This window comes from Chelonia mydas, chromosome 25, assembly GCF_015237465.2.
Source record: "Chelonia mydas isolate rCheMyd1 chromosome 25, rCheMyd1.pri.v2, whole genome shotgun sequence".
In the NCBI taxonomy this organism is placed as follows: domain Eukaryota; kingdom Metazoa; phylum Chordata; order Testudines; family Cheloniidae; genus Chelonia; species Chelonia mydas.
The window spans coordinates 5051243-5064539 of NC_057858.1; the positions used below are offsets into that span (position 1 = coordinate 5051243).

At 55.2% G+C, this 13297-nt stretch overlaps 1 long non-coding RNA gene across 1 annotated transcript; it reads left to right on the forward strand.

The window, feature by feature from the left end:
- The first annotated feature begins 230 nt into the window (after positions 1–230).
- Positions 231–12345, forward strand: LOC119564477. The gene is made up of 3 exons (XR_005223375.2): positions 231–975; positions 10874–10940; positions 12128–12345. It is a non-coding gene; the product is annotated as an uncharacterized LOC119564477 (long non-coding RNA).
- The last annotated feature ends 952 nt before the right edge of the window (positions 12346–13297 follow it).

A 13297-nucleotide genomic window follows, 5' to 3' on the forward strand; every position in this document is an offset into this window, starting at 1 on the left:
GCGCGCGGCGCGGCTCCCGGGCGCTCCAGGCTCCTTGGCCGGCGCAGCCAGCGCCTCGTCCCCTCGCTCCGAGCGGCCGGCGGCGGATGTGACAGCAGCGCAGCCCGCACTGGAAGTGACGCCTCCTCCTGAGTCCTGCTCCCTGCACAGCCCCCGGGGAAGGAGGAGCAGGAGCCTGGTGCAAAGACATGGAGGGAAGGGGGCTGCCTGCTCCCCGGGCTGCAACGACCCCCCTGCCGGGGCTGAATGCTCCACGGGCTGCAGCGACACCCCACCCCCACGCTCCAGGGGCTGCAATGATCCCTCCCTGCAATGTGTGCACCAGGGGTGCATGCTTCATTGCTTCGTGCATGTCGGATGCATAATTCATAGGCTGCAGCAATTACTCTCCCCCCCCCCCCCCGGCAGGGTTTGCATGGCTGCTATTTCCATGCTTAATTGGGTGAACTATTCACCCCACCCTTTGCAAGCCCGAGCTTGCTTCATTTGCGGCAGCGAACCCCCCATCTCCCGGTAGGCTAGGTGCCTGCTTTATGCTTGAATTCCCTCCCCCCCGCGCCCAGTTACTCTGGAAGCTGGGCAAAACGAGGCGGTGAGGTATTCATACTTCATATACACTGTGGTGACACTATCCCCACTTCCTTATTTGCAGGCTGGGCACGAGGTTGGGGCTTCTTGCACAGGAACATGGGGGACAGAGGCCGGAGTTTCCCTCAAGCTGCATTAAAAACTCCTTGGATTAGCGAGAAGAGGCCACTCAACCCAGGAGGTGACCAGGGAGGGGTCAGAGTGTGCAAGCCAGGTGACCTGTCCCATTCCGAGCGCACCGGCTGCATCCCCTGTGCCGGGGCTGGCATTATCCAGCCAAGGGTCCCTGCTGAACCAGGGATCAAACGACAACTCTGAGCAACTTCCCTGAGTTTTTCAACGGTGGATCTCAAAGCGCTTTACAGAATGGGAAACTGAGGCACCCGGGTGAGTGTCAGAGCCAGAGCTAGAATCCAGGTGGCAATGCAGACCGGAGTCAGGGTTCTCTTCCTGGTTCTGCTGGGCGACCTTGGACCAGTCACTTCTCTGCCTCTCCTGTATGTCGTGTCTGTTTCGGGGGTGAGCTCTTGGGGACAGGTACTGTCTCTTGTTACCTGGATGTACGGCACCCTGTACAACCGGGTCTCTAAGCACTACCGTCACACCAATAACAGCTTTCTCGATCAGGGGCGGCGAGTTATATGGGCCCATGGTGCCCTTGCTCCAACAAATTCAGGGCATGGGGGCTTGGATCCACCAATGTTCAGGGCCAGGTCTCTCCCCCAGCCCCACCTGCTGCCCCGAGCATCCCCCTCTGCCCCAGCCCTGAGCCCCCTCCTGTACTGTGAACCCCTCATCCCCGGTCCCAACCCGCACCCCAACCCACTGCCTTAGTCCTGAGCCCCTCCCACACCCCAAACCCCTCATCCCCAGCCAGAGCCTTCACCGCCCCCCCACACACACCCATCCTCTGACCCAGCCCTGAGCCCCCTCCCACGCTCCAAACCCCTCAGCTCCACCCCATTAATTTTGTTATGTGCAACAATATGCGGGGGGGGGGGGGGGGCGGGGGGAGGACTTGGACCCGTTCTGGGCACTACCAAAAATTATACAAACCTGCCGCACCTGCTCCCAGTCCAGTACCCTATCTCATAACACACCAGATCAATAACAGGTTGTAACCTCTGGTGTTTAACTGGCCCCCACGTTACCCTAATATCTGAGCACCTCACAGTCTTTACCAGGCACGGCAACAATCCCCATTGTACAGCTGGGAGGAGCTGAGACGCAGGGAGCCGATGTGACGTGTCCAAGGGCCATGCAAAGAATCCGTAGCAGAGCAGCAGTTTGACCCCAGATCTCCCACCTCCTAGGCTAGCGCCCTACCCAGGCTTCGCCTCTCAGGCAGGAGTGATCCCGTTGTACTAAATGTGTCAATCTATCTTGGCGTTTTAATCTGCCGGCTCCAAAGAGGCTCTGCGGTGCCCCAGCTCCAGGGATCTTAGCATGATCCACGCGGGCGCCACATGGATGACACAGCAGCAGCAGATGGCAAAGGTCCCGTTATTTTAGCAGGGATGTTGGGTCCTCTCAGCTCTGCACCTGGACGGCTGTTTTCAGAGCAGGGAATAACATAAAACTCCCAGAGAGGAAGCCTCATTGGTAAAAGTAACAGAGCTGTAAACTGAGGGTGTGTCATCACAGGGGTCTGTGCAAACAGGATGGGGGCCCATCGTTTCCTGGGATCAAATAGCCTCGCATTGCATGGGCATGTGGCTAGGATTCTTCGGACGTGGCTACACGAGAGTGGGTTTTATAACCAATGTAGTGAAATCGGTGCAGATCCCTGTATGGACGCTCTTACTTCAGTTTGACGGCGGCTTACTGGGGAGGCCCAGTGGCCTAGTGGACAGAGACTGGGACGCAGGAGACCTATGTTCTATTCCCGGCTCTGCTGCTGGGTGACCTTGCGCAAGTCACTGCCCTTCTCTGTGCCTCAGTTTCCCCATCTGTATAATGGGGGTCATGATACTGACCTAGTTTTTAAAGCGCTTTGAGCTCGACTGATGAAAACCTGTATAAGAGCTTGGTACAGAAAACTTGACAATGCTGCTGAGACCACAGCCTATCATGCTAAGCAATATTGTCCTTGTACTCCCATGCCTGCAGTTGTCTCTTGTCTTATACTTAGATTGTAAGCTCCTTGGGGGCAGGGACTGTCCCTTTGTTCTGTGTTTGTACAGCACCCAGCGCAGTGGGATTCTGCTCTATCACTGGTCCTACAAATAATAATGGCAATAATATTTAATAATGACAGGTTTCAGAGTAGCAGCCGTGTTAGTCTGTATTCGCAAAAAGAAAAGAAGGACTTGTGGCACCTTAGAGACTAACCAATTTATCTGAGCATAAGCTTTCATGAGCTACAGCTCACTTCATCCGAATTCCTGTCTGAATGCATCCGATGAAGTGAGCTGTAGCTCACGAAAGCTTATGCTCAAATAAATTTGTTAGACTCTCAGGGGCCACAAGTCCTCCTGTTCTTTTTGCGAATATTTAATAAGAAGCTCAATCTTATATAAGCCACTCAGACTGAAATAGGGGCGTCCCCACTGCGGTTTGCCCCAGTCTAAATCAGTAGTTTGACTGCTGCCCCTTCCCCCTGCAGACCAGCTCTTACTACAACCCAACGTGTCTGAACCATTTAAAAAAGTTACTGCACGTAATAAACCATCGAGCGTCTGGGTCAGATGTTGACACCGGGAAGTGCGGGTGTTTAAAATCTTCAGAACCTGATTCTCAGTTACGCCAAGGCCCCTGAGCGCCAGTCTGGCAGTATAAAGGAGCCTTAAAGTAGGTGAATATGGTCCCAGGACACTAAACCGGCCCTGCCTCCAGTCCCCAGCATAGGGGCATATCAGGGACATGGCTAGAGTGCTCTGCACTGTGACTGTTCTCGGCTCCCCGTGGCCCATAGGCAGTAGAGCACAAGTTAGAGCAGCCTGAGGGCTACTCTAATTACACCAGAAGCCAAACAGGCCCCAGAATACAGGGAGTGCAAAGGTGGTGTAAGGTCACGTTTGCCTTTCCCCCACCCTTCTGTCTCTGCCTTACATGCAGTGAGGAAGGAACTGAGACCCGGGCCCTGAATGTGCAGATTCGCAGCATTTCTATGTCCCATTATAAAACCAGGGGTTGGATATTTGGAGTGCTCCAGCTGTCATGACAACCGGACTGGGCACCAGAGTCCAGACCTTCCTGAAAATCACCCTTTCCAGCACCTCCAGCGGCAGCCTTTCACGCCCAGCCGCCACATCGTGAACGCTGGCAGAGCCCGTTACCCAGTGGGCATTGCACAGGGGACTGGGGTGCTGGGCCTGCGGGTGTGAGGAGCACACAGGGTGGGTCTTGGGCACAGAGTGCAAAAATCATTCACAGGCTTCAGAAGGCGGAGGTACACTGCCAGCAGCGGCTGAAATCAGCCTCCAGCCTGGAGCCTCAAAGTGCAGCCAAGATATGTGAGCCTTAAAAGGGAGCATCTTCACTGCAAGGCTCTGCCCTTAACCCGGCTCCCGTCCACACACAAAACTCTCTGACCTGAGTGGAGTGGTGCTTTCAACCCAGGCTAGCTGGCCCAGCGGAGGGGATAGGCTAACACCTGGGTGCTGCTTTTACTAGGGCTGGTAACCCCACAGTGTGCAGTGGGGATGCAGGGTAAACCACCTGAGTGTGATAGTCCTCCAAGCACCTTCCCACACTTCCCCTGTGTGCCCAAAAGATCAAGTTCTCCCTGTGTGCCATCAAGCCCCCTTCTGTCCTCCTGGCTCTTCACCCACCACCCCCATTCTGACTGCTCCTCAGCCTTAATCCTGACCTGATTTGACCCACCTCCCCACTGCTGGCCTGCTGAGGGAGCTGTCAGGGAGGGCGTCATGTCAGGAGGTGGGGCAGTGCCCTGCGCCACCCTGCCCCACCCTGCATCGTTCCAAACCCCTTTTCCCAGCATAGCCCGCCCTAGTGGAAGCCCCAGGGAACAACCTCCCTCCTGGGTGGCATCCACCTGGAAATTAACCAGCCTCCCAGACGCTGCTGAGCGTTTGCAAAGGGCTTTGATGCTCCCAGATGAAAGGAGAGCTACAAGCGTGCAGAACTGGTTATTGTCCTCCTCCTCTAGGGCTGGCCCAGGCTTGCAAACCCCCCACACCTGCTGGTCCCAGCTCAGTGACGTGTCTACACCCTTCTCTGTTCTTTTCACTGGGAGCCTCAACCCTGTTTATAAGCCTGAGTCTGATTCACCTCGGGTAGCGAATTCAGTCTGGGTATAAAATGCCCGTCAGCCTCCCTCCCTCCCCCAGCTGACCCCCTGCCAGCTTCCCCCATTACTAGCTGGGGGGGGGGGGCACATACCACACCCAGAGCCAGCCCCATGACCAGTTGGGGGGTCAAATGACCGCGCAGACTGGGCCGAAGAGCTCCTCTTCCCCATGAAGGTGGTGACAATAAGGACGACGCAGGGCGCCCCACAGCCAGTCTAAGCGAGGCACTTGTGTCACATCAGACCTGTGGCCCCAGCTGACCCAGGGGGGATTAACTGGCCTGGCAGCTCCAGTCTGGAAGCGGCTCGCCTAGAGGTGGAGCATGGAGCCCGCCAGACTTTGACAATGGGTTGGGATCTCCCGGCCTGGGGAAACACCCTGGCAAACAGCAGAGGAGCCTTGGATCAATACAAACAAGGCGTCACCTTGCCATGGAGTCTCTCAGCCAAAGTGCTTGGTAAATATTCATTAATGGAGTCTCCCAACACCCCCTTGCATTGGGCTGGCTGGGACTTTATGAAACAGAGACGCTCCCTGGTCTGTGTGGTTATGAAAGATCCCATGATCATAGAATATCAAGGTTGGAAGGGACCTCAGGAGGTCATCTAGTCCAACCCCCTGCTCAAAGCAGGACCAATCCCCAATTTTTGCCCCAGATCCCTAAATGGCCCCCTCAAGGATTGAACTCACAACCCTGGGTTTAGCAGGCCAATGCTCAAACCACTGAGCTATCCCTCCCCCCAGGGTAGCTGTTGGTTCCAGGTTCAGATTTTGCAGTGTGTTGTCCACCGGCGGGCATGCTCCACCCTAGAGGGGGTGCATGACGGTGGTGGAGGTGGCGTTACTCAGCTTGGCCACAGTCTTAAGGGCCTGAGCACCTTTTGCTCCCTGCTGCGAGCAGCACTGTACAGGATCGGGGCCCGTGGAGCGAGCCGGTTCCGGCACATTCGTTCACTTCCACCCAGGGCAGAGAGGCCAACTTTGGAGTGCTGCAGAGGCTCATAGGCATCTCAGCGTGCCCTCCCCCGCCCCCACCCAAGCCGGATGGGAGGCTGGTGGGTGAAGACAGGCTGAGAACCGGCCTCTGGTTCCCCCTTACTCAGCTGGCAGAGCACACCCCCTCCTGGCAGAGCCGTGACTCAGAGCGGAGGGTGGGGCCATGCTAGTCAGAGCAGTTCTGCCCCTTCTCCAGCCACCCAGAGACTGTGCTACAAGGCCGTGCACCCCCTTACGGCTGCAAACTGTACCAAGCAGGGTCAGTGGGGAGAGGGGATAGGTAGGTCCCGTTTCCCCCTCCCGTATTGTTCCCCGGTGGCACAGCCCTTGCCGACACCCCAGTTGGCATCTCCCAGACACGTTCCTGGTCAGGCCTGGCGAGTTGGCTGCCAGGAGAGCAGAAGGCAGAGCCCTCAGAGGAGGAGAGCCTTGCACCAGCAAAGGGTGTGAGCAGGTGGTGAGTAAGACACAACGGGCTGGAGGGGCTTCGGAGTCTAGTCTCTGGGATCCCTCCCCTGCTGGGATCTGGCTGGGATCCTTCCCCTGCTCCAGAACAAGGAGACAGCCCCGTCCCCCAGGAGGGAAGGAGCCCGAGGCTGTAAAACGCCACCTGCACTGATGGGGTTCAGGGAGTAACAACAGCCCTTGGCCCGTCTCCAGCACCATCCTTCCACGGCGCTCAGAGAGTCGCACCAACAGGAACGAATCAGCCCCAGGGCTGGGTCATAGCGTTAGCCCCATTCGACATGGGGCAACCCGGGCCTGGAGAGGGGATGTGACTTACATAAAGTCACCTCGCGAGTCAATGGTGGAGCCAGGACCAGAACCCAGGAGTCCTGACGCCCGTGGCTTAAAGGGATCCAAAAATAGTCCAGAGGGTGGAGGGAATCATTGTCTACGGCAAGGGAAGTCACATTGCATCTGCCTGCCCCCCATCAGTTCTGTGCCCCCCGCACCTCTGCTTCTCCGGCAGCTGCTGGGACTCCACCCCCAGCCCTTCCCAGGCGGGTGCTGCAAGGAGAGGAGCCACCCGGTCCCCATTGCTCCCAGGAGGGGAAGGGGGAGCCGACCCACCCTGCGCTGCTGGGCTCTCCTGTGAGAACGATGGGGGCTCACGACTGCACCGCGTGCCTCTGATTGGCTGCTCTCCCCCAGGGGGTGGGGCGGTAGTGAAGGCAGCCAATCAGAGGGGGGGCTTCCTGCACGCTGGGCTGATGCGTGCACCCCTCAGTGACCCAGCTCCAATTGTAGAAACGTTATTTCCCGGGGTCCTTGTGACCCGGTGCCCTTGAAGCCCTGCTGATGCCCCCGTCCTGTACGAGCCCCACAACCGCCCGCTCTGCGGTACCCGAAGCACCCGAACGCACACAGCCGAGGCTGCAGGGCCCCCTCAGCCTTTGGGCACCAAAGGAAGAGCTGACGCATCCAAGTGCTATTATTTGCGGTTATTGGGCATCTCTGACCTAAGCTATTTATCTGGGCCAGGCTCTTCAAAGAGGAGGCCCTAAGTGACGCCCACAGGAGCTGTCGGGTGCTCGGCGCGCTCAGAAACCTGGCCCCAAAGGTGGGTGCTGAGCCCTTGGGAACCTGGCCCTGGGCTCTGCCATGAAGACACGACACGCAGCCTGAGTCAGATGACCCAGTCCTAATCCCTCAGCCAAGCTCCCAGCACCACAGATGGCAGGAGATCCCTTCCAGCTGGAGCTCAAGGGAAAGGTGACTTCCCCCGCCCCAGCTCTGATCCCATCCCCACAGGGCGGTGGCTGGCTGGACCTGCCGCAAAGCACGTTCAGGAATCGGCCTGGAGATTGTGTTGAGCCCAGTTTAGCTCAAGGCACTTCCTGGGCTAAGAATAAGCACAATAATAACAACAATAATAATCATGCCTAACTGATATATAGGGCTTTTAAGCCATAGATCTCAAAGCATTTTACCAAGGAGGTCAGTATCAGATGGGGAAACCGAGGCACAGAGTGAGGAAATTATTTGCCCACGGTCACCCTGGCAGAGCCAGGAATAAAACCCAGTTTCTTCCGTCCCAGGTCAGTGCTTTATCCCCTAGGCTACACTGTTTTGCATAGTGCAGCAATTGCAGCTGGGACTGAGCTGTTAGTCCAGCTCCCAAGGCCAGGGCAGGATCATTCCCTGCAGCGTATCACCCTGGGCATTTTTTAGTCTAGTTCGACTCAAATGACTCAAGCCCTGGGGCTCCCACCACTTCCTCTGGGAGACAACTCCCCCCAACCCCCCCCCAATCTGCACCAGGAGGAAGTTTTTCCTGCTATGTCACCTACCTTTTCCTTTCATCCCATTGCCTCTAATGATATGTCCTCCGAACACCCTAAAATCATTCCTCCCTCACATCCGTCAGCGCCTGGTTAGCCGGCCCCCTTCAGCCACACTGGTTGAAACACGTTTGTCATTTGTGGATGGTATCTAGCCATGCCCAGAAAAATGAGTTACACCCTGGGGCTGTCCAAGGAGGGGCAGCTCATTAGCTGGATTTCTGCAGCCAGGAAAAGAAAACCAGGCTCCGAGACCTTTTAACTGATCACTCCCGCCGCTGCTCTGGAGCAACACAATGTGAGGGTTTAGGAGACAATCCCGTGCCCCAAAGGGCTCATGAATCTAGCAGAGAGGCAGACCAAGGACCGATGGCTGGATGCTGAAGTCAGACACATTCAGATTAGAAATCAGGCCCCCGTTTGTCACCGTGAGGGGAGTAACCACGGGAACAAACTCCCAAGATTCTCCATGTCTTGCTCTCTTCAAGTCCCCAACCGGCTGCCTTGCTGGGAGAGACACTTTGGCCAAACGCAAGTTATTGGGCTCAAGGCAGAGCTAACTGGATGACATTGACGTGGAGGAGGTCAGACTAGAAATACCTGGCACTTTTCACCCATAAATCTCAAAGCCCTTCACAGAGCAGTGTCACTATCCCCATTTTACAGATGGGGAAACTGAGGCACAGAGGGGATAAGTGACTTGCCCAAGGTCACCCAGCATGCCATTGGCACAGCCAGGAATAGAATCAAGGTCTCAGGCCACTGCACTAGCCCTTAGGCCACACTGCCTCTCTTTTGGCCTTACAGTCTATGACTCACGCCCCTTCCCTTGTCTCCAACTAAATTCATTTTCATGAACCAGGAGCAGAAAACCAACCCCCTTCTAACCTTGCATCTCCAGCTGAAACGCAGGCCTCCTGCACCTGTGCCGGGTAAGCCTCTTGAAGGATTCACAATCTCCACCCCCGCCCCACCTTTGAGTCCTTTCCACTTAGAATGAGCTTCTCTCGAGTGGAGGGCAGAATGAGAATTAACTCTGACAGGGGATTAGAGTCTAGTAAGGAGTAAAAATAAACCAGGGTGCGGGGGACAAATAGAGGAGAGTGATGGAGACAGGGACACTGGCAGACAGGACTCCAGGGTTCTATTTCCACCACTGGGAGTGTGAGGTAGTGGTTAGAGCAGGGAACCTATGACTTGCTGTGAGCATCTCAAAAAGGAAGCTTCCAAGAAGTGGAAATCTGGACAGATGACTAGGGAGGAGTATAAAAATATTGCTCAAGCATGCAGGGGTGTAATCAGGAAGGCCAAGGCACAATTGGAGTTGCAACTAGAGAGGGATGTGAAGGGTAACAAGAAGGGTTTCTACAGGTATGTTAGCAACAAGAAGGTGGTCACGGAAAGTGTGGGCCCCTTACTGAATGGGGGAGGCAACCTAGTGACAGATGATGTGGAAAAAGCTGAAGCACTCAATGCTTTTTTTGCCTCGGTCTTCACAGACCAGGTCAGCTCCCAGACTGCCGCACTGGGCAGCACAGTATGGGGAGGAGGTAAGCAGCCCTCAGGGGTGAAAGAACCACACATCACCACCCAGGAATTTCAAAGTCCTGCGGCCAATCACGATGGTGCTATAGTGCTTCCAATAGTGGTTGGAAAAAATGTGTATAATGGTAGATGTTCGGCAGCCTTAGCACAAGGGCCACTACTACAAAGCAAGGACTCCTCCAACGTTCAGCCTGGAAAATAGCAGGCAACCGATGATCAGAGAAGATGCCAAAGCTGCTCCTCTCCTGTTTCTGCTCCGATTTAGCTCGAAGAGCCGCGCTCTGGGGCTAGCTAGTGATGCAGCCTTTCCATTGTTTCTTGGCAGTTTCCTGTTTGGCCTTCCCAAATCACATGCTATCCGGCCCACCCCAGAGACCTTCCCCATCCCTGTCCCAGCCAGCTCCACTGAGTGAGGGCCTGCATGAAGGACACCTGGCCAAATGTCAGGCTGAAGTCAATGGGCTGGGGCAGAGGTCGGAACAACACGCGATCCAGACCTCTTATCCGCTCCCTTTTAAACTGCAGTGTCGCTGATCGGAATTCACTGCCCCTAAGCATGGGAGGATCCCCCTTGCTTTAGCGAAGGTGGGGGCATGCTGGATCATTTCATCCCCGTGCCTGGCTCCTGGCCCTTCACTGTCAATCAATTAACTCTGCCCCACCCCATAGCTAACCCCTTTTTACAGCTGGAGAGGCCAAGGCAGAAAGGTTCAGTGATTTGCACACAGGTCACATAGTGAGTCAGTGGCAGACATAGGATGCAACCCAGACCCCAGGGCTCTCAGTCCCACAGTATATAATGGGGACCCAGAAAGTACAAACACCGGGCCTGATCCCATGAGGTGCTGAGCTCCCAAGAGTTCAGCACTTCCCAGGATCGAGCCCCTATCCTGTTACCTCTGGCGTCCACTTTCCCTAGGGGATAAGATGAAGCGACTCTCTTTAAGATTTGCTTAATTCGTAGATGTTAAGGCTAGAAGGGACCCTTACGACCCCCCAGTCCAATACCCCGCACAGCCAGGCCAGAGAATCTCGCCCCGAGACTCCTGCATCAAACCCACAACCAAGAGCGGCGGTAGAGCATAAAGACATCCCTCTTGCTTTAAAGCCTTACGAAGAAACAAGTGATCTCTCGGGAGTTAAATTAAAACATTGAGGTGATAGTTCAATCTTTCATTAAGTCTCATTACGATCTTTTGATCATAGTTTTCAACTTATTGAAAGCAAGAGAAATATACACAAGATGAAGAAACTCTCACATCTCACCGTAAAGGTACGTGAACTTATCTGGGTCCAGGCAGCATATAGACTAAAGTAAGAACATTTAGAAATAAAGGGCCAACCATTAGGAGAGAAATCTCAGCAACCGCAGGAATCTGTGCATCAGTGGGATGCTGTAGCATGTGCTGGTTAGGGGAGGTGGCTGCTCATAGACTCGCCACCTGGAATTTGCATCTAGCTCAAATCAAGTCAGGGGAACTGCTGCCTTTCCCCTTTCAGTGGATGAGCTTCATAGGCCAGATTTCCAAGAGCGCTTGGTTCTACTTCCGGTTTACCGAGACTAGGAGAATCCTGCATCTTGGCAGGGGGTTAGACTAGATGGCCCTTGTGGTCCCTTCTAACCCTATGATACTAAGGCATCAAGCTCCATCACAGCTAGATCACAGCCCCAGTGGGTATGTTCACACGTGCTGCAATCACACTTTGAATGCAGGGTGCACACACCCGAAATGCAACTAGTAGATTTACTAAACTTCTCAGCACCCAGCAGAGCTCCGAGAACAATGGAGAATCGCCCCCCCCACAACCACACGCACTGAAACCCTGGGTGCTGGGTTCTTCTGAAAAGCTGGCCCATACCCCACGGGGGCACACCCCTTGGGAGATCCTCTTTTCACCTGACCAGCTCCTCCACCACTGGGAAATTCCCCTTCTTGTTTTGCCTGTGAAAGCCATCAGCAACAGAGCGTGTGTTTGAGAACGCGTGGGCCTGATCTTTAGCTGGCATGTATTGGTGTCACTCCACTAACTGACTTCCATCAGCCAAGGATGTGGCCTTCCAGACCCTGCCAACGCTCCAGCTGGAGCTTGCTTAGTTTTTGGCATGTCCAAAAGCAGAGATTCACATTCGCAGGCTAAAGCACAAAGATAAAATGTGGCCGGTATCCTGAGATCACTGGAGCGAAGGCCACCAAAGCCATCTCCCTGGGATGCCTTTTAGCTGCGGGCTCACAGAGGCTGTATTGTAATTTGCCTTTATTGCACGTGATTCACTAATGCCGGGTGTTTGGAGCCGGGTTATCAGCTTTAGTGACAGGACACAGGAGCCATTGAGCAGCCTGGTCAGGGTTCAACCAGGGATCTCGTCGTGTCAGGGAAATGCTGGTCTGGACAGCTGCAGGTAACAGCTCTAGCCACAGCAGCACTCGGGACACTCCCCCTTTCTTTGCTTCCCCCCAGCATGCTCCCCGGCAGCGAACATCTCCCCAGATGCAGGTGTGAGTGAGGCCTTGGGCCTAGACCCAGCTCCAGAAGCACCCGGGTTGGTGACCAGACACACACAGGCCCAGGTCCGATGAAGTGAGCTATAGCTCACGAAAGCTTATGCTCAAATAAATTTGTTAGTCTCTAAGGTGCCACAAGTTCTCCTTTTCTTTTTGTGAATACAGACTAACATGGCTGCTACTCTGAAACCTGTCAGAGATACTGCGGCTCCTAGCTCCCACTGATTTCCATGGAAGTTGGGTGCCTAAATGCCTTTGAGGATCTGGGCCAAAGCTCCCAAAGGAGCCATACACTTGTGTCCAAGGGCAGGATTTGGCCTTCAGCCCTTTTCATCCACGCGAAGTGATTGCCACCAACCCCTTCCTGCCCTGGGACCCAGCCATTGCTTCCACATCCCCCATGGAGTTATGGGTCACAGGTTATAGCAGCCTCGCTGCGATGGCCTCGCTGACAGCTGAGGAGCAGCGGCTGGATCTCAGGCTCTGGCAGCAGCATGCTGTGAAGCTCCAGTCTGCCCAGTACCGGGGGAGCAGAGGGGCACCAGCTGCCTTGGGTCATCATGCACAATACTTCCAATGGCTTCCATCAGGCACCAAGGATGGGCACCTCCAAGCACCATCCCCGAAAAGCGGCAAGGCAAGTGACAGCCTGGCACTTGTCTGGAAAGGCCTTGGTTAGGGTTGGGCAGGACAAATCGGGGAGGGTGGGCATGGGAGTTTCACTGACCCCTTGTAGCTTTGTGTTCCTGGGCTCCAGCTGACTCTCAGGGTGTGTCTGCACAGCAGTCACGGAGAGTGACTGCAGCATGGGCAGACACACCCAAGCTCACTTTAGTCCAGCTAGCTGGGGTACGAACAGCGGCAAAGCCCCAGCAGAGCACCGTACAAGGCCACCAGGTACCCTAGGTACGGCTTTGAACAGCTCACCTGTGCTGAAGTCCACGATATGGCGGCTTCACTGCTCCAGCACCCACGTTAGCTAGATGAACACTAGCATGGGTGTGTCTACACACATTCTGCAATCTCCCCTCCGACTACAGCACATACCCAGCCTAACGTCCAACCCAAGAGGAACTGCGCTGCAGGACAGGAGCGATGGGGACAGAACAAGCAGCAAAGTGTCCTG